We start from the raw sequence: 25,625 nt of genomic DNA on the forward strand, positions 1-25,625 counted from the left end.
CATCTCAAGCCTCATTACAGTGGAAGGGCTTCTGAATACTGCGGGATTCAAGTACTGAACACCCTGAATATATCGTTAATGCCGAGTGAATTGGAGTAAGCTCTAGCAAATAGTGATTTCTGGACAAATAATCGCAAAATGCACAGTATTGGTTTTGCTTCATTCTGAATTACAAAATGAACCGTTCTGCTTCGTTCTTACGAATTTATTTCCCTCTGGTTACGTTTACATTGTCATTAATTTCTTGAGGAGTTTAATACCCATCTTTGTTCCTATAAGTTGTATTCGTCCATCAAAGTTTTTCATAAAAGACCGTCATAAACTTATCTTATGTAATAGTATATTATTTTAATGTACCAAAGTACATATGATATTTCCATGCAGATATTCTGCGTCATGATATAGGTAGATAGATAAATAGATAGCTAGATAGATAGATAGATAGATAGATAGATAGATAGATAGATAGATAGATAGATAGATAGATAGATAGATAGATAGATAGATAGATAGATAGATAGATAGATAGATAGATAGATAGATAGATAGATAGATAGATAGATAGATAGATAGATAGATAGATAGATAGATAGATAGATAGATAGATAGATAGATAGATAGATAGATAGATAGATAGATAGATAGATAGATAGATAGATAGATAGATAGATAGATAGATAGATAGATAGATAGATAGATAGATAGATAGATAGATAGATAGATAGATAGATAAGTGCATTTATTGATGCATAATAAATTATACAAACACATGTACACAAGATACTTCGCACTAGCTCATACGGCCATTCGTGCTGTAACTATGCACAGTTTGAATCTTCAAAAAGAAAATAATGCCTACTAATAATAAAATAGTGAAACAACAGTTATTATTATTACTACCGTTATCATTGATTACCACTATTATAACTAATCTAACTTTACACCAAATTTCACCAAAAATAATACAAATAAAATAAAAGGGAGATATGGAAAACAGACACGCACAGTGTCACACACACACGCGCACACACACATATATGCGTCATGATATGATGAAAGAGTAATGAAACGGAGAAAAAAATTCTCTCCGGCGCCGGGATTTGAACCCGGGTTTTCAGCTGTACACGCTGATGCTTTATCCACTAAGCCACACCGATACCCACCCCGGCGTCGGACAGAATTGTCTCAGATTAAGTTCCAACTCTTGGGTTCCCTCTAGTGGCCGCCCTCTGCACTACGTCATAGATGTCTATGAACGTAGGACTGAAGTCCACACATGTGCTGAGGTGCACTCGTTATGAGTGACTAGTTGGCCGGGATCTGACGGATTAAACGCCGTCTTAAATCACGAAGTGATTTACGCATATCATGTATATTATTTTAATGTACCAAAGTACATATGATATTTCCATGCAGATATTCTGCGTCATCATACTATGGAAAAGTAATGCAACGGAGAAAAATTCTCTCCGGCGCCGGGTTTGAACACGGGTTTTCAGCTCTACGCGCTGATGGTTTATCCGCTAAGCCACACCTGATACCCACCCTGGCGTCGGATAGAATGGGAACCCAAGAGTTGGAACTTAAACTGAGACGATTCTGTCCGACGCCGGGGTGGGTATCCGGTGTGGCTTAGTGGATAAACATCAGCGCTTAGAGCTGAAAACCCGGGTTCAAATCCCGGCACCGGAGAGAATTTTTCTCCGTTGCATTACTCTTTCATCTTATATAATAGTGTCATGTTTTTATTTCATTTCTTGATTAAGGTTTTCGGTTTTATAAGGAAAAAACCATCTTCAGATCATTATTAGCTCTAAATTGAACAGTTACATTGAAGTACAATGGGTTACATTAACCGTATTATGTTAAAAGTATAAAATTATGTACAATCATGCAAAGGATATCATAAAAACATTAATGTATATACATATTTTAAAAACTGTTATAGTATTAGGTTAAAAATAGGTCTAATGTGAAGGTTATTTTGCGGATTGTACAGTCTTGTTAAAATTCAGTCTTGAAATGTGTGTGTGTGTTTTTTTTTTTCGAATTTCCTGTTAACGGAATATGATAAACAATTTACTACCGGTACAGCTTCAGTTCCATTCTATAAGGTTATATTAATCTTTATTTACAAGGTGAACATAAATTTTCAGCATGTAAGAAAGAAGAGAAGGAGAGAAAGAAGAGATGGATAGTAGGAAGAAAATATAAGGAGAATGAAAAGAAAAAGAAATTAGCGGGAAGAGAAAATATGAGGTAAAGAAGAAATGACTAGGTGGTGACGAAAACAATGAAAAAAAAACGAGTTAAAAGGAGGAGGAAAAGTCAAAGAAGATAAGGAGAAAAGGGCAGAAATGAAGATAAGGACAGGGAAGAGAATAAAATAAAAAGAGAAAAATTGACGAAAAGAAGGGGAGTAGAAAGTTTAGGAAATCAAGGAAATTAGTCGAGATGAGTAGTAAAAAAAGGCAAAAATTGAACAAATGAAAAAACGGAGAAAGGGAATAAAAATGAGAACAATAATGCAATAAGAGAGCATGAGAAATAGAATTGAAACAGAAAGAAACTACGATGAAAAAAGAGAAAGAGGAAAAGACTAAGAAATGAGGAAAAGGAGGAAAAAGGAAGAGAGAAGGTGAGGCGAAAAGAGGAGGGAAAATAGAAGATGGATAGGAAAAGGAAGAAAATTGAAGGAAAAAGTGATGAAGAAGGAAACAAGAAACGGAAATGGAAAAGTTAGAGAAAACTGTGGATGAAAGGGAAGAAAATATAAGAAAAATGGGAGGAGAAGGAGGGATAAAAGAGAGACCGTTTTCCTCAGTGTCAAACGCCTCTTTATAGCTAGTGTGTAATTTTCTTACTGTTTTTTTTAACTGAATTATATTTACGTATCGTTAGTTTCATTATTATATTCTTTCAAGTTATGAATATGACTCAGTACAGTTTTATAAATCTTATATTATGTTTCCTAATCCAAATTTTTATTAGATAATTTTAAATTTGTGTTATCTTAACTAATAATTGAGGACTATTTTTCTAAAACTCGCTTTGTGAGAGAGGGGAATGAAGTTTTGAGGAGAAACAAATACAGTACAATTATTTAGTCCTGACAGTCCCCGGCGATGTGCGCCTGGGTCAGGCGAGTCCATTTAGTTTCGCCAAGGGTGTTTGGGTTATTCTCTCGCTTGCCGTCGGAGCGATCGGATGTCATGCGTGTGGTAGAGCGGTATGTTTCTAGTACAATTAAGCTGTACTGGCGTCTGGCTGCGAAACCAGGTGGCCCGGGTTCGAATCCCGGTCGGGGCAAGTTATCTGGTTGAGGTTTTTCCCAGGGTTTTCCCTCAACCCAATACGAGCAAATGCTGGGTAACTTTCAGTGCTGGACCCCGGACTCATTTCACCGGCATTATCACCTTGATATCATTCAGACGCTAAATAACCTAGATGTTGATACAGCGTCGTAAAATAATCCAATAAAATAAAATAAAAAGCTGCGCTGCATTCCTTTACCGACCACTCGCCCTTTATCTCTACTCCGAAGCTCTCCCCACTACTCCTATTACTTCCCCTCTTTCGCGTCGCTGAGCTGTCAGGACTAAATAATCGGTGTGTAATTACTCAGAAGGTCTCACACTTTTGGGGTGTGCAGGGGTTCTATACATATTTCAGACAAATGTAAACCACACTGGAAGATGACTATAAATAGGTATATAGGTAGATATACCTAAACTTTTAGCAGCTATACAGCAGATGAAGAGACGAGACCTGGCATTTGAGCTATGCGAGAGGGGAAAGAATGAGGTATCAGAAAGAGAGTTTGTTTCAGGATGGTTATTATTAACCTATATTAATCTACTGACACGAAAGTTTATCTCAGACTAAAAACTATCTTCCCGCTCCATACCCATTGATGATACACCCACATCACATGATGTCACAGCACAGGTCTTGCCTCCTCTACTGTACACTATGCGAATTACGCAGAATTCATACCATAGGAAGAAGGAGGGCTATTTCTAGTAGGCCATGCCCTATATAACTCATTTTGTCAATTTTTTTAAGAAATACAATTTTGGAAAAACTATGGTGAATTAACAATTCGTCTTCCCTTTATAAATATCAGTACGTAGTCTTTAAAATTGTTAATTCTTTCTTAATTTGAGGACTATATTAAATGTAGAATTTTAAAAGCTTTAGGTCAGGTATGCTCATTCTCAGACTCGCGATTACGTTCTGTAATCACAACCTTCGAATGTAGAGCGTGCTATTCCCCTTTCGAAGCTCGACGGATGGCTGCAGAAGGCAGTTCAAGTACTTAGTAACGTACGAACAGTGCGGGACAATGACACAGTCAAAATCTTCTGTAGGCAAACGATCATTCCGTACAGTGTGGGAGGAAGACTATTTTTGTTGTACGTTCGGTGAAAACGGAAAGTGATTACTATATTGTAAGGTACTGTCAGGAATACTACTGAGCAACATAAAATTACATTATAGGCTCTGCTACCCAGAACATGCCGAAGTGACAGAGAAGCTGTTTTCTGTAATATAACCTATTTTCATATACCAACGTTATTATTATTATTATTATTATTATTATTATTATTATTAGATCTATTATAATTATTACTATTATTATTGTTATTGTGGTGATTTTATTCCAGCAGAAATAGATATTTTGATAAAATAATTTTTCAGGGGTGCAACGTGCACTACAGCTTCAAGAATTGAAACCATTTCATAAAAGGCCAAACATTGAAGAGAGTCGAACAATTCAGAGTCTATGTTTTGGAGAAAGTTAGCCTATGTAGTATGTTGGGAATTAGCTAAGGCACTAAAACTCTTCACGGATGGTGAACTTGTAAAGAGATGTATGGTGCCTGAACAAAATATAGTTAATTATATCTCTGTACTGCAACAGTTCAAATGTGAATTCACAGAACATAGATTTAGTGATTTTAGACGTATGGAGAGTGATATTAGTATTTTTGTTAATCTTTTCACAAATTTAGTACAATTCGTGAGAGTGCAGTTCCAGGACGAGTTAATTGATTTACTAAGTAACGTAGAATTCAGAACTAAATACAGAGAATATGACTTAATAAGCATAGAATTATTTAAAAAATGAACAAACTAAATATTACAAGATGATCTTATTCGTTGCCACTATGTTAGCTACCTTCGCCTCGACATATGTGTGCGAACAATTATTCTCGAGAATGAAGGTTACTACATCCAAACAGAGGTCCCGATTAACAGATGAGCATCTTTAGCGCATTGCAGTAAATTCGTTGGAAATAGATTCCCGATTACTTGCAGAAAAGAATGCAGATGTTGAATAGACCCCAAAGTAGACTGTATGGTGGAATATGAAAATGATATTATCTATGATATTATATAATAATTACTATATTAAATATAATAAATAATGTAATAACTGATTATTACAGTGTATACGTTTTCCTTTTTCAAATTCAGTTTATTATCCGTATTTCTAAGAGTGTGAGAACTATGCCACGGGCGGTGCTGCAATGTAGTTGCGGAGCCCAGTCCGTACACTGTGAGTGTTATGCAGTGCAGCATCATCCGCGTAATCGGGGCTTATACAATTTTGAGCATACCTGCTTTAGATAGTGGGGTCAAGTAACCACAAATGTATACGAACAGTAATGGAAAGTGGAAAAGCATTATATTTGTATTTCTTCCTCCGTTAGTTTTACCTCCCCTTGTGTTACCTACCGACTTCCTTTCCATTGCTGTGTAGGAGAGAATATTATCTTTAGACCAATACTAGACAGGAAAATATTTCGAGCCATTCTGATTATGGCATTAGCCCGATACATGGAGAAAGTTGAGACAACATAGAACAACATATAACAATGAACATATATCCAGTCTCATGGACGGAAGGTACATCTCTCCCAGCATTATTTGTAGTGACCTAGGCAAAATAAAATGTTAGTGTGTGTATAAATGAACTTAACAAACAAATTTAATTTAAACAGGAGAAATCTAGTATAAAGTGGAACAACATACAAAGATTTCTGATCAGAGAATTACTTTAGTAATTACCGTAGTTAATTGTTTCTTAATTTATGTAGTTTTTATATCAATATTTAATGATGAATATTAAAAAAAGGATAATCGCATCTTCTCCCTGCTGTTCTTAGATGGTTATTAATTATTTTTGGAACACTATCTTCACTAAATTATTTCTTAATGATAGAAAATTTCTCCTAAGTATGTAATAGAATACAAGCTAGCAAAAAGAATAAGAATACTGCACCATTAAGAAGACTGCTGCATTTAATGATGGAAGTCGATCATAAAGAAATATCTTATTTATGTTCGTAATAGTTTGCAATGCTCAATGTAATAATAATAATAATAATAATAATAATAATAATAATAATAATAATAACAATAATAATAATGTCACTTTTCTGTATATAGATGATTTTAGTGCTTTATTTTACGACGCTTTTTCAACTCTGTGGTTATCTAGCATCTGAATGTTATGAAGTGATACTTCCTTAATTACTTACTTACTTACTTACTTACTGGCTTTTAAGAAACACGGAGGTTCATTGCCGCCCTCACATAAGCCCGCCATTGGTCCCTATCCTGAGCAAGATTAATCCATTCTCTATCATCATATCCCACCTCCCTCAAATACAGTTTAATAATATCTTCCCATCTACGTCTCGTCCTCCCTAAAGGTCTTTTTCCCTTCGGCCTCCCAACTAACACTCTATATGCATTTCTGGATTCGCCCATACTTGCTACATGCCCTGCCCATCTCAAACGTCTGGATTTAATGTTCCTAATTATGTCAGGTGAAGTATACAATGCTTGCAGTTCTGTGTTGTGTAACTTTCTCCATTCTCCTGTAACTCCATCCCTCTTAACCCCAAATATTTTCCTAACAATCTTATTCTCAAACACCCTTAATCTCTGTTCCTCTCTCAAAGTGAAAGTCCAAGTTTCACAACCATACAGAACAACCGGTAATATAACTGTTTTATAAATTCTAACTTTCAGATTTTTCGACAGCAGATTGGATGATAAAAGTTTCTCAACCGAAAAATAACAGGCATTTCCTATATTTATTCTGTGTTTAATTTAATCCTGAGTATCATTTATATTTGTTACTGTTGCTCCCAGATATTTGAACTTCTCCACCTCTTCAAAAGAAAAATGTCCAATTTTTATATTTCCATTTCGTACAATATTCTTGTCACGAGACATAATCATATACTTTGTCTTTTCGGGATTCACTTCCAAACCTCTCTCTTTACTTGCTTCCAGTAAAATTCCCGTGTTTTCCCTAATCGTTTGTGGATTTTCTCCTAACATATTCACGTCATCCGCATAGACAAGCAGATGATGCAACCCGTTCAATTCCAAACCCTGTCTGTTATCCTGGACTTTCCTAATGGCATACTCTAGAGCAAAGTTAAAAAGTAAAGGTGATAGTGCATCTCCTTGATTTAGCCCACAGGTGATAATGTCGGCGAAATGAGTCCAGAGTCCAACGCCGAAAGTTACCCAGCATTTACTCTTAATAGGTTGAGGAAAACTCCGAAATTAATGTCAACCAGAAAGCTTGTCCTAATCAGGATTTGCACCCGTACCCGTTCGTTTCACGATCATATATGGGTGATAAACTGCAAGATGAAGATAAGTCACGGGTTTATTAAAGTACTAGGCCTAATATCTGAAGTAACATAACTCATAAATTTTGTAGAGCACCTCTGAGGCGTAGGGGTCAGCATGCTGGTTTCTTACGCAGAGGGCCCGGGTTTGATTCCCGGTCGGGTTGAATTTCTTGGTTGAGGTTCTTCAGGATTTTCCCTCAACCGTAAGTCAAATGCCTGGGAATTTGGGCCACAACAACCCTGAATATCACCGGTCTCATTCACCACCGAAATCATATCTACACTAATAATAAATCTGTAGCCGAAATTTTTCTTGTAATTTTCGATTTTCCCAAAAATAATTGGTCCTAACATATGTAATTAATCACCCTGAAACCGAAAATCGAATTTTGAAATTTTTGTTTGTATGTCTCTCTGTCTGTCTGTCTGTCTGTCTGAATGTTTGTTACCTTTTCACGCGATAATGGATGAACGGATTTCGATGAAAATTGGAATATAAATTATGTTCGTTGTAACTTAGATTTTAGGCTACATGGCATTCAAAATACATTATTTCAAAGGGGGGTATAAGGAGGCCTGAATTAAATAAATCGAAATATCTCGCTTATTATTGATTTTTGTGAAAAATGTTACATAACAAAGGTTTCTTTAAAAATAAGTTGCGATAAGTTTTATACCTTGAAAAATTTTGATAGGACTGATATTTAATAAGATAAATGAGTTTTAAAATTTAAAATAACTGCCATCTATAATGAAATAAAAAACAAATGACTTCGTCTATAAGGGGCCTTGGACAGCAACAATCGAAAGCTATGAAAGATAGCCTACAGATAATGTTTCTGTGTTTGTATGAAGTAATATCGGAAGCTAAATTAACCGATTTTTAAAATTAATTATTATTTCATTATTGGAAAGTGTAGTTTCTCTAGATGGACATAATGCTATAATGTTATTACAGTAACTTCTGATATACTATAATGTAATGTAATATAATATAATATAATATAATATATGTAATGTAATATTATATAATATAATTTAAGCTATTTGAAGGGTTCAGAACCATAGTGGGCCAAACGCCATTTACTGAATACGTAGAAAACAAGGGCTAAAATTAAGTTACCATAATTCAATGGAAACCTATAACAAGTAAAATAAAGTATACACATTAAATCTAAATGATGTCTATCTTCATTAAACTATGGTTGCATGTAATAAAAATTAAGAAACATGTTAAAGGAATTGTCATTGCACCAAATGAGTGTCTCTGGACCAAAATGATCGCATTTTAATTATTTGGATGCCATTTAAATTAAGTAACATATTAAACGATTTATCCTTCTATCAAACACGAATGTCCTATTTTAATTATGTAATTACTTTATATTTATTTCTGACGGGTGCAGCGGAGCGCACGGGTACGGCTAGTTAATAATAAATCAGTAACACATATATTATAGGCTGCAGTCGCCATCTAGTTCACAACAATAGAACCAGTCTCAACAATAGTACACAGGCCTTCGGATTTCACACAGAAGATTAACTCGCGATATGACCAAAGATGTTAAAGCGAGTATAAATAACAGCGAGAAAAAAAAAGTTTGTAAAGCCTCTTTGAATGATTGATACAAATAAGAATCCGTTAGATTATTTTTTAATACGTGTAATATTTAGATTGAATATGTTTTAAGTCTCAGATAGGCTTTATAAGAAATACACAGAGGAATATGAACATATCTTTTTACAAAATTAAATTAAATTGATACCACAAATGAAATTTGTGCGAGATCGTGCGTATTTGCTTGTTTTTCCGCACAGAACCAATACGCGGTAAGTGTGAAATACCACATTCAGTATTCTCAACGTAGCACACATAACAATTTCCCTCTTCTTACCGCTTATGCGCGACATTCATTTTACTGTTTTAGGCTTTTAACATATTATTTTAGAGACGTTTAACATACTAATAATTATAAATTGGAGACTTACCACTGCAATTTCCCCTAAATTGTAATGTTAATTATTGTATTTAAATATTTGCAAAATTTAAGTAAAGTCTACTACTCCACGAAACTTATTGCATTCCTGATACAAGTAACATTAAGGAAGCCGTGAAAAAATCAACGAGATTCCAAATGCCGATGTTATTACTGCAATATGTTATATAAATAATATTGTTAAAATATTAAAATGAAAAATAAATCATTACATAACCTTACCGTTTGTTTTAAGTTCTCATTTATAGACTGGGGGAAAAAAAAGTCAGACGTATATCACGGCCTGCTGGAGTATAGTAAACACAGAAAACATTTTACTGCAACAATGTTGAAGAAAGATATTTTGGTGTTCCAAAGTTGGCGTCATTAAACAGAAACCAACATGGAGATTTCATTGCAACTAATTAGAAATTCGTCTTTCAGGTATTTAATAAACGATCTTCGCACAAAATAATGTACGATACACGAGCGGTATGTTTGTTTTCATGTTCTCGGAAATTAAAAAAGCTCAAATACGTTTCGCTTTTTCAATCTTTTCCTCGACCATGAAAATGTGAACATACCGGTCTCGTAACGTATATTACTATTATATTATTGTTTAAAATATTTCAATTATGAAGTATATATAATTCTCGTAATATTGTTTATGAAGCCTTTCAATATAGCAACACAAAAATGTATATAAAATTGATACTAATATAAGACACTTTCGGATAATATTGCGACTTAAGGGGTTAGTTCCTGTCTTGATTCTAAATGGGTTCATCCCCTTTATCAAGCCTTGTGTCTTTTGGGAGGCGTTTCCCGAACTCAGTCAATATGACGATTCTGATGATTTAAATGAAGGGCATGTCTTGATATTGATAATTGTCAGTCAACTTTACTATTCATAGCAATGGTGGACCTTTAATTTATGCTTTTCGATCCACCATCCCTTTAATATACCATCCATTTAATATAACAATGATACACGAATCGTAATATCATTTAATTTACTGCTATTTTAGATTATGAACATTATTTCACAATTAATGATTGATATTTCGGAAAGAAGAACATCGCAGAATAAAATTAGCCCCTTGGGATATGAACACGTAATTGAGAAAGCTAGTAACATCTATCTAATGTCAATATGATTGTAACAAGCCTACAAAATACTAATAGAGGCTATATAATTTTGAACGTCTCTGAAATTTGTTATAAAGCTGACCACCTGGCTATCAAAATGGAATAATCTAAAGTTATGGAAATTTCTGTGTTATTACTAGAGGCCGGCGTTTGATCACCGGGTAAACAACAACGGGTTATCAAGAACAATATTTGTAGTACACGTCCATTTACAGAAGACATTTGGGAAGACTGTTGAAAAGATGGACAAATAAACAAATGCTACAACATTGGATTCGGAACGGATCCAGAAGGAACCAATTCTTGAAGACAATTATAATGATGACTAACATATACTGAGTGGCCCTCCAGAACTTGTCTGATTTCAAACATCTCTAAAAATAAAAATGAAAATTTAAATGTGTTTTAGTGACTTTTATTAGGGAATGGAACTCGAAAAATTTCACAACATCAATTAATAATAACGGATATGCCACCGGAGCTAAATGACAGCTGTCAGTAATTTGGGATGAAGATAAAAGCAAACAAGACGAACCATGGTTATCGGAAGAAAAATAAAGAACGTATTCTTGCGAATTCTAAATGAGATAATATTGCAAGTGAAGAGTTTCAAATACTTGGGGTATACCTTAACAGTGTCAAAAGGGGGTTAAAATTGCGAAGGAAGCTCTTAATAGACAAATGAGTATCATCTGCGAAACTCTGAAAAAGGGACTAAAGAAGAGAATAGTGAAGTGCTTTGTGTAGAGTGTGGTATCGTATGTGGTAGAAACATGAACATTACGACGAAGTGAAGAGAAGCGAGAGGAAACATTTGAAATGTGAATATGGAGAAGAATGGAGTGTGTGAAATGGACAGACAGAATAGGAAATGAAGAGCAGCTGTGTTAGAAAGAATGTGTGAAGAAATAATGATGTTGAAACTGATCAGGAAGAGAAGTATGTACATACCGATTATTTAGTCCTGATAGCTCAGCGATTCGAAAGAGGGGAAGTAATAGGAGGAGTGGGGAGAGTTACGGAGTAGAGATAAGGGCGAGCGGTCTGTAATAATAACCCAAACACCCCTTGGCGTAACTAAATGGACTCACCTCTCCCAGGCGCACATCTCCGGCGACTGTCAGGACTAAATAATCGTACTATAAGTATGTTTCTGTGAATAAATGTTTAAATTGAAGAGTTTGTAAATCCATGAAATTTTATAACAATTTATGCTCTGGATTTATGAAAATAATGCGGTAATATATTGGTGAAATAGGAATAATAATAATAATAATAATAATAATAATAATAATAATAATAATAATAATAATAATACTTACTTACTGGCTTTTAAGGAACCCGGAGGTTCATTGCCGCAATCACATAAGCCCGCCATTGGCCCTTATCCTGAGCAATATTAATCCAGTCTCTACCATCATATCCCACCTCCCTCAAATCCATTTTAATATTATCTTCCCATCTACGTCTCGGCCTCCCCAAAGGTCTTTTTCCCTCCGGCCTCCCAACTAACACTCTATATGCATTTCTGGATTCGCCAATAATAATAATAATAATAATAATAATAATAATAATAATAATAATAATAATAATACGAATATAATGTAATGCAACTTTTCATGACAGAGTAGAATTCTTTAGTATTTATGCTTTTCATGTTCTTATCTGCTAATCCCTAAGCGATCAGTATTATTTTCGTTTCGTTGGGAATACGCAAAAAGAAGGAGTATATTTCGAACAAATAATATGTAAGATCGGTTCTTAAGCTTTTGGTAGACCAAAAAGAGAAACTAGAATATCAACGTTTCCTTTATACCTCATAAAGCTTGCGGACTTGCAAACCTCACTAAAAACTTAACAAATGCCCGACGTTCCAGAGACGAAGTGAAGAAGTTGCAGCGCTCTGCATGTATTTTGCGTTCCCGAAATTCCTCGGAGTCTCTGTTAGTCTAGACGAGGCTACAGAGAGGAACTGGGGCGATGCAATAGACATTTCCTTATACGACCCATGAGTAGTAAGCCCTTCCCTTCTCATACCCCCTGAAACTTTGTCTCAAGTGGTATACTTGCGCGCCAAAGATGACCGTCCTGGCTGCATCCTCTCTGGAGAATCGAGCAGCCATCAATTCTCTTAGCACAGAGGCAAGATACAAACTTGCAACAGGGGTACCATAAAATAGAATACATTCGTAATGATCTCCTCTATAAACAGTCGTACAGTCTGTTCACCAAATCAGATACATTTAACGTCTTGAGACTACGTACAAGGAAAGATTGTGGGAACTAGCGGCGTTCTCAGAGAATTGTCAGATTTTCTATCTTGAAGTGAAATATGTCTCTAAGCTTTGAAACTAAATGGAAAACAACCTACTGGACTTAAAGTACATACATTTGGTAATAGTGGTAGAATGTCAAGGGACTTACTACAAAAACTCTTCTGCGAGTTCGACACAGAGCCTCTTGTGAATATAAAATTTCAAATTTCGTATTAAAATATAGCCTATTTAACGAAACATGTAAAATTTGGTTAATATCTTGAATAAGCTGTTAAAGTCTTCACAGTTAAATTACTTTCACTCTGTGCATAAATCTTGTTGCATTATTACTTCCTCGTTTGCTAGGTGTTGTGTAGTAAATTCAAAACATTATATAAATTTAATTACATAATGTTATCTTGAAGAGTAATATGGAACTATCCGTTATTATTTTTATAATAACTCTATCTGTCCTTTCTAAATGAATCCTTTGAAGTTAAGTATCGCGAAATAATAATCGACCAACACTTACATTGGGTTAAACATGTTCTTTTTCTGTGCAATAGATTAAGAAGAAATATTCACTATTTTGTTATCGTAAGAAATTACATGGCTGTCCTTATTTTAGACTGATTTACCTCGCGTTAGTACAAGCTATATTACTAGGGCGTGCTTAAAAATAATGCCTCCCATTTTTGTCGCAGTGAATATAATTCAAAATATGAATGATAATACATTGTATTCAGTGAACTTTCTGCTTCCAGTGACGCAACTTTCCTATCTCTGCCAGTAAAGAACTATGAGTTGCAGCCTGAAACATGCCGGCGTGTACTTGCATTATGTCGGTGCATCTGAAATGAAGCAGCGTGCTATGATCGAGTTTTTAACATTAGCAAATGTGCCCCCGATAGACATTCATCGGAGATTGAAGGCTGTTTATCGTGGTCAACTGTCGACATCAGTACTGTGCGATGTTGATGTGTTCGTGCTCGTAATGAACCACAGCCTCACTTCTGTCTGCACTGCATCGTCAGAATCAAAGAGATGTCCTCTCAGATGTTCTTTAAGTTTTGGGAACATATGAAAATCTGATGGCGCCAGCTCGAGACTGTTTGGAGATTGATCAACAACAGCGAAACCAAGACGCTTAATATGTCATACCAGCGTTGTCAAGCTGTAGGAGGGAATGCCCCATATCTGGACGAACCCTTAGAATTCGTGTTTTCAGTTTTTTTTTTTTTTAGGATTTCAAAATACGTTACATGGTAGTGCCTTTAGGCATGAATTCCATACTCATCACACATCGAATATTCAAAAAGACTGTAAGCATGAGTTTGCCTGCTGGTGACACAACCTTCAACTTTTTGGTGCAAGTGATCCTTTGTGGAAGGTAGGAAGTTCGTACTACAACAGTAAATTTCAGTTGAGTAGGCTACAGCGAGGAGTATAAATGTTATCCGCGCCTCTCTGGTACCGCTCGCTACAGACGATACGCAGTTCACATAAACAACGCATAGTATGACTTTGTGGAGCTATGTACAGTCGTGAATAGTTTGAAGATTATTGTTAATTTGTATCAATAATTTAGGTTTTCAACAAAGTGAGCTATTCTGTTATTATTGTTTTATTGATATAATAGTAATATTATGCATGATTCCAAAAAAGTAAACTAATCTGTTATTAAATAATTATGCAAACAGAATTGTGTATTTTTTCCCGGATTATTTTTCGTTAAAAAGTGTTGTTTTAAAGACAAGTTTATTTACCAGCAGTCAATGCTTGTTTGTTTTGCTAGTCTGTTGACGTCTCGTGTTGCTGTGCTACTATGCATTCGATTGCGCTACAGTCCAAGTTCAAACGAACTTCCTAGCTGTCATTACAAAATACATTAAACACTTCCCTGAAATCAATTATGGATGTAATATTATGAGCCACATACGAGATACACTATTAGATTAACATAGTAGTTGTTCACCTGTTGATAGTAAGAAATACTGTATAATATTTCATATTTGCTCCAGTAACGCCTTGTGACGGAGAACGAATATTTTGAGTGCAAATATTTCTTTCTTCTGAACATAAAAGAAGTACGTATTTGGATGAAATGAAAAAAAAAAAGTCCATTATTATTTGTTATAATGAGGCTAGAATCATAATTTCATTCATTCATTCATTCATTCATTCATTCATTCATTCATTCATTCATTGCGTTCTGCTCAAGGACAGGTCTTTTACTGCGAACCGAGTTTTCTTCAATCTTACATAGTTTCTGCCTTCCTCTTGTTGCAGTTTTTCTTGGGAAAGATAAATTCGGTAGCTCCCGTTGCTTTCCGCACACCAATCTCTCTTTCGCATATTAAAAGATCCCAGAGGGCCCCAACGTGGAGGTGAGGAGAGTGCATTTGACCCTCTTGACTACACTGAAATTCACCGCAAGGGTTAAATATCTCTTCTGTTAGGGTTTTTGTCCCGATCAGAGACCGAGAAATCCCAATTAGCCTTAGCCTCTCTTTTATATGTATGAGTAAATTATTTTAGGTTGGGGTTACGAATTTTATAATTACAAATTATTGTTTATTTTATATTATTCGTTTATTGTTTTCTTGTTCTAAAGCGATGGACGATTGGAGCACAAGTTTTGTTACCACCCGGCTGTACACGTTTGTCGTTCTGGTCCATTGACATTGAGAGCTGCTCTACTACTTTTCATTCAGTAGAGATATAGTCCAAGCTTACACAACTTAACAGTTTCATATCAACTTCCTAGCTCTGATAATGGTGATGAAATAAAAAAAAAGTGTTTTCTGTATAAACATTTCTAATAATAACTTTAGTGACAACACGGCTATTGACAGTATATGGATCTGTGGTTAGGTTATCTATGTTGTATGAGGCAGAAATTTGGGGTTGGGAAAATGCGGGAAAACTAAATAAGGTACAAACGGACTTCCTGAAAAAAAATACTTGGAATTGGCAGAAGCACAGCTAACTGCGGGGTACTAAAGGAGTTTGGGCTTCAAAACGAAGTAATTCATATGAAAGTTAGGGTGATAAAATACTGGTTAAAAATTATATTTGGGGATCAGTCGCTTCTACGGTCGATTTGCTACAAAGTTCAACAAAGAGTGGGCTGGGAAAAGGGGTGGGTTTATAAACTGCAGAGAGGGCTGCATCATATAGGAATGGGATGGGTGTGGGAGAAAGGAGAGAATAACAGGAGGAATGTATGGCTTAATGTGAAGATGCGTTTAATTGATATCGAGAGGCAAGAGATTGAGCTCCAATGTTCGGAAAAGTCCTCACTACATTTACAATCAGATCTCATGCTTAACTGGGGGAGGTGTGACTACATAAACTCTTGTAACAAAGACGGCAGAGCAGATTTAGAGTGGCTAAGATTGGGGGCATGGAAGGGTAATAAAATTGTCAACGAAGAAGGGGAGCGTCTTTGTCCGCTTTGCAAAGAAAATGACTCCTATAAACATATTTTATTGCAGTGTGTCGAATTGGAACATGTACGGAGAAAATTTCTACCACCCTCGATGCTAAGTCAGAATAGGAGTTCGCTTGCATATCTTGACCTCATGGGGAATAGAGAATGGGAACAAAAGACTGGATTGTTTCTCTTGAAGGCGAGAAAGATTAGAACTTCAGCTGTTGAAGTTTGTGACGCGAACTGAGGAAGGGATAATAGTATCCACCCAACTGTACACTTTTATGTCTCTTAGGTTAGGATATATTATATAATGTGTCTTATTGTGTCATTTCCATTTTAATATGTGTTCTTTTAGATAGTAGTTGGATGTAATCATAGGTAGGGGGAACCTACAAAGGAGGACTGGTTTTGGGTAAAAAGCACGTACGGTCAGATGACCTGTGCATTGGATTTTAGAGTAAAATTATGATAATATATAATCTGTATGTATAATATTACTCAATAAATCCATCTATCTACGTCCAGTACGATAACGAATTTATATTTATACAAATTTGCAGTTTCTTCCCATCTTACCGTAATACCATAGCCTATTGAACTATTGGGTCTCTTGAATTATCCAGTGGAAAGCTCTGCCAGCGTACTTACGGCTTGATCCGAATTTTCGCTTTGAAGGAAGGCAACTTAATGGCATAGAGTCTTGAACATTAGCGCAAAGCTTCCGATCGATATGGTGTTGCTGTGACTGTACCTCCCAAGCAAACGATTTCGTATTGTGGGAACAGAAGAACATCAAGTCGCGTGCGTGGTAAATGACTGGTAAGGTTACTTTCTCGGAATTACACGATATATTCTGTATGTACTACGCTATCTAATTCTCTGCTATTCCTGCTTTGAATTCAGAAGGTGTTCGGTTCGACTAAAGCTTGGGCACTCTGAATAGGGTGTTTTATGATTTCCTATTGTTTCTGCATGCAAATTCTAGGATTATACTTTTAAAATAGACCACGATCTTCTTTTTAGTCTACTTTCCGAAGGAGCCGAGGTCTCATAAAAACTGTTTCCAGCTAGACAGAGAATAATCTTAAAACTGTCCCTGCCTCGTGTAATGGCCTCTTTCCATACTATTTTGTAATATCTGTAATTTTACCTGTCAGTACGACAAACTGACATTTCTGTGGAATAATGTGTGTCTCGCTGTGTACTAATTTCATTTTATTTTCTATTCCTCTCAGGTTACTCTTTTATTATTAGCTGTTGACTAAATACTTACTTACCAATGGCTTTTAAGGAACCCGAAGGTTCATTGCCGCCCTCACATAAGCCCGCCATCGGTCCCTATCCTGTGCAAGATTAATCCAGTTTCTATCATCATATCCCACCTCCCTCAAATCCATTTTAATATTATCTTCCCATCTACGTCTAGGCCTCCCCACAGGTCTTTTTCCCTCCGGTCTCCCAACTAATACTCTATACGCATTTTAGGATTCGACCATACGTGTTACATGCCCTGCCCATCTCAAACGTCTGGATTTAATGTTCCTAATTATGTCAGGTGAAGAATACAATGCGTGCAGTTCTGCTTTGTGTAACTTTCTCCATTCTCCTGTAACTTCATCCCGCTTAGCCCCAAATATTTTCCTAAGCACCTTATTCTCAAACACCCTTAACCTATGTTCCTCTCTCAGAGTGAGAGTCCAAGTTTCACAACCATAAAGAACAACCGGTAATATAACTATTTTATAAATTCTAACTTTCAGATTTTTTGACAGCAGACTAGATGATAAAAGCCTCTCAACCGAATAATAACACGCATTTCCCATATATTTTCTGTATTTAATTTCCTACCGAGTGTCATTTATATCTGTTACTGTTGCTCCAAGATATTTGAATTTTTCCACCCCTTCGAAGCGTAAATCTCTAATTTTTATATTTCCATTTCGTACAAAATTCTGGTCACGAGACGTAATAAATAAATGTGATATTTAATGTTTTCTATTATTTATTCTTCAATCGAAGAACGTGATCCCAAAACGCATCCTGTTCATTTTTATGATGTTTTTTTTATTCCACTGATCTACGGACTGAGCGGGTTTTAATTTAATTTAATTTAATTTAATTTAATAATTTATTTAATCTGACAGGATTAAGGCCATAAGGCCTTCTCTTCCATCCTACCAGATAGCACATATAGGCCCTAAATACAAAAAAGAAATACAAACACTGATGAAAGTGATACAAATAAAGTTAAAGCCCAATAGAGGGTCAACAGACTCAAAAGAACACTATAGAGCTCTCATCGAGCTAATGCAACGAAAAGAAAGAAACAGAGATAGCAATGATGATATTGATAACTGACAATAATAATAGTAATAATAGTAGTAATAATGATAATAATAATAATAATAATAATAATAATAATAATAATAAATACATTACATATTAATTTTCAATTTTACAACAGCATAGTTACAATATTTACTATATGTCATGGGTTAAGGTGAAGTTGCGCAACCTGACAGGTGTTCAACAAGCAATTCCACGAACTAGAATGTGATTTTTTAATTTAAATTTGAATTTTGATATTGTCCGACAGTCTCTGACATGGTCAGGGAGAGAGTTCCAGAGGCGTGGAATAGATATGCTGAAAGATGATGAGTAGAAGGATGTTCTGTGCAGAGGAATAGAGAGAAGGTACATGTTCTGGGTTCGAGGTAGTGAAAGGTAAGCAAAACGAGATGCTAGGTAAGAGGATGTGGAGGTGTGGATGATTTTAAATAGTGATAAGAGACAGTTGAAGAATCTTCTTTCTTTAAGTGGACTCCAAGACAACAATTCTAGTGACGGTGTTACATGATCGAATTTTCTAATGTTACAAACGAAACGAACGCAGATATTGTGAACACGCTGTAGTCTATGGGCAAGATCAGTATTTAGATTCGTGAATAGAGAATCGCAATAATCGAAGTGGGGCATCACTAAAGTTTGGATCAGGTTCTTTTTAAGGCTGAGAGGTAAAACATTGGTTAAGTGTTTGAGGGAATGAATTATGGAAAAAGTTCTCTTACATATGTAGGTCACTTGACTTTGAAAATTTAAATTTGAATCTAAACATACCCCTAAATTTTTTACTGTCTTACTATATGTAATTGTGATATTATTTATTTTTGTGTTTGATACAGTGGCTAGATCTATTTTGTTTAATGCTCGTTGGTGGCCCATTATTATGATTTGTGATTTGTCTGGATTTAGTCTGAGTCCAAATTTTTGCTCCCATTGAGCTACAGATGCTAGATCTTCATTAATTCCGGTCACAGAGTCATAGATTGTACAAGTTCGGGAATGAATGTAAAGTTGTAAGTATTCAAGTAACACAAACAATAACACAAAGTTTTATACAAAGATTGGCGTTGTTTTGAGTGTACAATTAACATTTTTGTTCCTCTTCATCAAAACCTGGATATTTTGATAGAAACCTTTGTAGACACACGATTTTAACACTTTCTGAAAAAATTAGCACAATAGTTTTATAATAATAGTTTTATTTTCCCTGGCAGAGTTAAGGCCATCAGGCCTTCTCTTCCACTCAACCAGGATACAGAAAAATACATACCGGTATACGAATATAAACTTAAATATAACAATAATAAACATAATTAAGTAAAAAAAAGTGATTGAATACATATACACAATCAGTATTAACTTTAAAATAACAATAATAAAAAATATAATATATAATAAAAAAGAGACTGAATACATAATCACAAACAGGAAAATGCGTTCTAATATACAAGTATTAACTTAAAAAAAATTAATACATATGAATATAATCTCACAACTAAAGGAATAGTAGAAATAGTATGATCAGCACAGCACGTGTTACATTGAGACAATGACAATTAACTAGATATTAGTGTTAATGGAAAAATAAAGTAATGACTGTGTAAAATAATAATAATAATAATAATAATAATAATAATAACAAATAAAAATTATACCTAAAAAACTAATTCTGTGCATTTAAAATATTTCTAAACAACCTAATTTTAAACAACTGAGGACTAAGACTACCCCTGATTCCCAGCGGCAGCGAATTCCATGAGCGGGCCATGGCTATTGAGAAAGAACTTGAGTACAGAGATGTCTGATGACGTGGTATTGATAGCAACAGATTGTGCTGTGAACGTGTATTACGGTTTTGATGTGAAGCTAGGAGAGTAAACCGAGAGGCATTTAAGATTTTATAACGTGAAATAAAAGAAACTTAAAATATAATGATGAAGGTCTAAAATTAACATTCAATAATTAATAGTGTACTGCTCATGGGCAGGTCTTTTACTGCAAACCTAGCATTCTCCAGTCTTTCCTATTTTCTGCCTTCCTCTCTGTTTCCTCAAATGATCCATATATCTCTTGTCGTGTATCATCTGATATCTTCTTCTGCCCCGAACTCTTCTTCAGTTTACCATTTTTTACTGTGCATCCTTCAGTATGCAATTTCTTCTCAGCTAGTGACCCAACCAATTTTTTTTGTCTTCCTCATCAGTTTCAGCTTTATTCTTTCTTCACCCACTCTTTCCAACACAGCTTCGTTTCTTATTCTCTTCGTCCATTTCACACATTCCATTCTTCTCCATATCCACATTTAAAGTGCTTCCAGTCGCTTCTCTTCACTTCGTCGTAATGTTCACGTTTCTAACCCATGTAATGCTACATCCCACACAAAACACTTCACTAGTCTCTTTAGCTTTTTTTTTTCCCAGAGGTCTGCAGAAGATTCTACTTTTTCTATTAAAAGCTTCCTTTGCCATTATTATACTCCTTTTGACTTTCCCAAAGTATTTGAAGCTGCTCACTTGCTCTACTGTCTCATTTAGAATTTGCAAGTTTATCTTCTTTATTTTTATTCCTATGACCATGGTCTTCGTCTTGTTTGCATTTATCTTCATCCCATAATGCTTACAGCTGTCATTTATGTATTATATGTCCACCACACGAGAAACTCGTATATTTTGTGATAATAATCCGGATGAAGTGAATATAACAATTTATTGGAATTTATGAGGAGTCAGATGAAGACGTTTCTTTAAAGCTCTATGAACTGTTGTTCTCGGAAGTCCTAATTGTCTGTCACATTTACGGACTTCTTTCTTTGGACTCCCAACAAATGCTCTTCGCATGACTTTTACCGTTTAATTATTTGTCGATGGCTTTCCAATAAGGTTTTTCTCCATTAAGCTTCCAGTCTTTCCCAACGACGAGTGTTTTTCTCGTGTGGAGGTTCTTCGTTAGGCACGCGACGAAATTCACATTGTATACGAGTTACAGATTCAAATTTTGCCAGCCACAAAACACATTGCACATTTCGTCGTGTATAATTGAGCCGTTCAGAGGAAAAATGGTGCAAGTCAGAATTGGATAATGAGGTTTAAAGTAAAAATTCTGTAAAATACAGCGCAAAGTAACAATTAATAGGTCATTCTTGGTATCCACTGACTACTAATAGTTCAAAATTAAGTTTATTGTTTATTGTTAGTAAAATAACATGTACAAGAATACAAGGTTAGATCTTCCCTGGAGGAGTAAAAACTCGTGCTCAGGGAGATATCTAAACACAAAGATAAACACAAACAAAGATAATTATTTGACACAAACTGGGTCAAGAAAAAAAATTACAGGAATGAATTAGATCTAAAAATAGAATTTCAATTTTAAGAATTTAAGTCATACAAATATACATATTAAATCAATGTATATTCTTTAAAAATTGAATTCCTAACGCTATTTTTGAAATTTCTGACACTAAAATTTTCCAAATTTGGGTATTCATCAATTATTTTATTGTATAACCTTGGACCAAAGTAGGTACCATGGCCCAGAGCTGTGCTTCTGAAACACTTTGGTTCCTCTAGTCGCATAAAATCGGATCTTTTAGTTCCATATTTATGATGATACAATATTTGAATTTATTACGATTTTTATATATGAAGATTAATAAGGCAATATAATAAATCTGTTTAATTTTCAAAACATTAAAATCAGTAAACAAAAGCTCGGATGAGTAATCAATTGGTTTATTAAGGCATATTTTAATGATTCTTTTCTGAATAAGTATTAGTGGAGTGAGATTAGAAATACATGCATGTCCCCACCCTAAAATTCCGTACTGGATAATGGAGAATATTCATTGCTACTTTCCGCTGTATTTTACAGAAAGTTTACTTCAACCCTCATTATCCATTCTTGACTTACACCACTTCTGCTCTGAACGGCTCAATTAATTGTAAAAATTAAAATTATTGCATTTGTTCGATTGTTACCGTCTTTTGTTTTTCCTTCGGAGCCTCAAACGTACAGCAGAAAAACTCTGAGACTTTTATTTTCACCTGGCACCAATATTACATTTTTACCACTATTCATTCAAAAAATATAATTCTCTAAAACCCAACCATGACTTTTGGGACACCGTGTATTATAAAATAGAAGTTCGAGGTAATGGAATGAATCCAAATTACGTGACTTGATGAGTTGCAAGACAGCATTATTTGGAAATCGTTGTTCTGAAGTTAGTACAGTACAGCCTTTTGACATTTCAGTGTAACAGAAAACTTTTTGACACAGGACTTCAATCGATCAAATGATCCATAATGCATGAACGTCCCATCAGCGTGAGTAGGAGGACTTTAAAACAACACATCTCTCTGCTTTTGGAGTTTACCTGGGTAAAAACAACATATCAGTACCCCATATCTCACCGCTTAAAACCGGATACGAAGTATGCGTTTTATGAAGCAAAGTCAAACATAAAATATTTACACTCTGGATTTTGAGTAAAGCGCGTGTAATGTATCACTGTTTTTGTTTCGAATTGCTGCAGCAGTGGTTCGGGATACGGGGACTCACCGGCACGGCGTGGGTACTCCCTCCTATCTCACAAGGGCGGCTCGATATCATTCAAATGACGGAACTGTCATTGCAACTGAATTATAAATACTGAGTTTGTGCACAGTTTTTATGGCAGCACACCTGAATTTTATCCAGTGAATCCTTCGATTTTATGCAGAGTTTTTATAATTGTTTCAAACAGAATGTAATACTGAAGTTCTTCTCATTTTTTATATTATTTAATTTCTTAGGAATATGAGTAATTATGAGATTTCGAAGTTCAGGAACATTGACTCTGAAGTCAAGTACACACAGAATAAAACAGTGTTTACATAGCAGCTGGTAAGGTAGTCCTCTCCCATCCTATACTCATCATGTTAGTTAGATTAAGCTTTGCGATACGCTACGAGCAAGAAAAAAAATCAAACGTTCGCCTGAAGGACGAATGTAAATATTATGTTGATCAGATTAGATAGTATTGTCTTCTATCGGGTACAGAAACGTAATACATTTCTTAGGCTTATAAGCATTTATACAGAGCAATAGAATATACAAATTTACTTTCTAATAATAATATTAATAGGCTAATAATATTAATACTACTACTACCACCACCACCACTACTACTACTACTACTACTACTACTACTACTACTACTACATTTCTGCCTTCCTCTTAGTCTCCGCATATGGTCCATATACGAGGCGTGTCCATAAAGTAACTTTCCCACTCGCCCCACACCTAAAAAGCCATATGTTGCGCCAATCGACTGCGTGTACGTGATAGAGTAATGTCTTGGCATGGCGCATGCGCTAGCGGAACTTCCCGAGTGCTCTCAGTAGCTTCGTTGCATTGGTTGAAGATGGACGCTCCTATTCCAGCTCCCGCCGCGTGTGAAGTGCTATCAGTGATAAAGTTTTTGAATGCACAGGGCATAGCGCCGATTGAAATTTATCGTCAGCTGTGCCAAGTCTATGGGTATAACGTCATGAGCAAGCAGATGGTGCGTTGCTAGTGTAGACAGCTTTCAGCAGGACGCAAAAATGTGCATGATGAGGAGAGCAGTGGAAGGCCAACCATCATCACAGACGATCTTGTGGAACAACGCACCATCTGCTTGCTCATGACATTAGGCTTATAGATCTGGCACAGCTGACGATCAATTTCAGTAGGCGCTATGCCCTGTGTATTCAAAAAGTTTATCACTGATCGCACTTCACACGCGGCGGGAGCTGGAATAAGAGCGTCCATGTTCAACCAATGCAACAAAGCTACTGAGAGCACTCGGGAAGTGCCGCTATCGCATGCGCCATGCCAGGACATTACTCTATCACGTACAAGCAGTCGCTTCGCGCAACATATGGTTTGTTAGCTGTGGGACGAGTGGGAAAGTTACTTTATGGACGCGTCTCGTATCTTAATGTAGTCTATGATCTGATATCTTCTTCTTTTCCGAACTCTTCTCCCGTTCGTCATTCCTTCCAGTGCATCCTTCAGTAGACAGTTTCTTCTCAACCCTTACCCAACCAATTCCTTTTCCCCTTTATGATCAGTTTCAGCACCACTCTTTCTTTACCCACTCTTTCCAACACAGCTTCGTTTCTTATTCTGTCTGTCCGTTTCACACGCTCCATCCTTCCCCACATCCACATTTCAAATGCTTCTAGCCGCTTGTCTTCGCTTCGTCGTAATGTCCATGTTTCTGCCCCATACAATTCTATACTCCAACCAAAGCACTTCACTAGTCTCTTCCTTAGTTATTTTTTCCAGAGGTCCGCAGGAGATGCTCCTTCTTCTCTTAAAATCTTCATTTGCCATTGCTATTCTCCTTTTGTCTTCCTGGCAGCAGCTCATGCTACTGCTTATAGTACTACCCCAAGTATTTGAAGCTTTCCACTTGCTCTACTGCCTCATTTAGAATTCACAAGTTTACCTTCCTTAGTTTTCTTCCTATGACCATGATCTTCGTCTTGTGTATAGGCTATATACATATGGCTATATATATAGTGCTATTAATAATATGTAGATTTACTTCCGTCAATTCATTTTGCGAAAGCAATGAACAGACACATCCAGCCGTAATCCATTCATCGATATGACCTTGAGTTGTTCAGGCTACTGAAGATGAGGCAGCAAGCCTGGAAATATGTACAAATACATGAGAAAAACTGTGCAGTATAGAAAGGTTTGAAGATGTAATACTCGTAATGCCTTAATTCATTTTATGTGTTCAGAAACTGAGAACATGGGCTATATAAATGTG

The sequence above is a fragment of the Periplaneta americana genome, chromosome 5 (genome assembly GCF_040183065.1).
Source record: "Periplaneta americana isolate PAMFEO1 chromosome 5, P.americana_PAMFEO1_priV1, whole genome shotgun sequence".
NCBI lineage: Eukaryota > Metazoa > Arthropoda > Insecta > Blattodea > Blattidae > Periplaneta > Periplaneta americana.